Consider the following 1,267-nt stretch of genomic DNA (forward strand, 5'->3'; position numbering starts at 1 on the left):
ACGTTGCTAAAAATTACAGATTTTTATTTATTTATTTATTTATTTATTTATTTATTTACATTTTGCTGTCATATTCATGAATGGACACTTCCTGTTATGTGGGGCAGGAAGCATAGCCTTATATGGTGTTTTTGGCATGGTAATTATGCTAATCTCCTCTTTTTGTGCACGAGCACCTGATTCAAACAAGTGGCATTCATCAGTTTACGCTCCTCATTTACACACTTTTCCTGAAGATAAAAGCTTTTGTTGAATCTGACATGGCATGTTTGTACGAACCCCTCGTATGAACAAAAGTAATAGAAATTTAGGAGAAGAATACGAACATGTTCTTGCATGCAGCCCATTGATTCTACTACAAAGATGGAGTTGGATTAGCATTATCAGAATGTATAAATAACAGACACCACCAGTACCTGAAAAGACTAAAATACTGCCTGGACTATAGTATACTGCTCATAAAGCTTTTCTAATTAATTTATGTCATGCTTCACAAACCTAAAACTACTGTACAAATGGCCTGCAGTGTGAACGTAGCAGCCATGTCATGTTGTGTTTTACTAAACTATTTAGCTGTGGCTACAGTGTAGCTTACCATCATCAGTGTGTGTGTATGATTAAAGTATAAAGTGCTTTGGAGTCCAACAGGACTAGACCAGCTTTGTTAGTTGATAAGAGGTAAATAAACAAAAAGTTTTTTGTTTTTCCCTTCCACAGACATGGTGATAAAGCTGTTTCCAAACACTACAGTGTTTGAAGTAAGAGCCTTCATTCACAGAAATCGAGGCCTACCCAAAGAAAACTGACAGTTCCCCTGTTCCTTGAAGGACAAAGTGTGAAGTATTTTGTTTAAATGTTTGGTTTATATGGTTTTATGCTGTTTTTGATGTAAAGTTTAGAAAGAAATGCACTGTAATTATTTCTGCGTGTGATTTGTTAGTTGTTTTTATGCAGAAAACTTAAAAGTGGCTTTTTTATGTGATTTATGGATATAGTGTACTTTTCAGTACTACTGGCCATGTAAAATAATTTTATAGATTTTATTTAGTTTAATGTTTTAGTCAATATTTTAAACATGTTGCTGTGCCTTTTAATGCACAAAAATTTTATTTTGTAATGTATAATATATTAAAGTTTTTGAAGATGTCTGAATGTGTCTTAAAATACATTTTTATGAAATTTTTTTTTATTATGCTAAAAGAGCATTTTGAATAGTTTTGTAAAGCTTCAGAATATCTTAATAGTTGCTCTTGGAGTATATTAACAG

General features: G+C 32.2%; 1 long non-coding RNA gene across 1 annotated transcript in view; it reads left to right on the forward strand.

The window, feature by feature from the left end:
* The window catches only part of LOC106516410 (uncharacterized), a 3,800-nt gene extending 2,652 nt beyond the window's left edge, over nt 1–1,148 (forward strand). Inside the window, exon 3 of the long non-coding RNA XR_001310096.1 lies at nt 718–1,148. This is a non-coding gene — a long non-coding RNA (uncharacterized LOC106516410). The remainder of the gene's footprint in view (nt 1–717) is intronic.
* The last annotated feature ends 119 nt before the right edge of the window (nt 1,149–1,267 follow it).

Source organism: Austrofundulus limnaeus, unplaced genomic scaffold, assembly GCF_001266775.1.
Source record: "Austrofundulus limnaeus strain Quisiro unplaced genomic scaffold, Austrofundulus_limnaeus-1.0 Scaffold37, whole genome shotgun sequence".
Classification (NCBI taxonomy): Eukaryota; Metazoa; Chordata; class Actinopteri; order Cyprinodontiformes; family Rivulidae; genus Austrofundulus; species Austrofundulus limnaeus.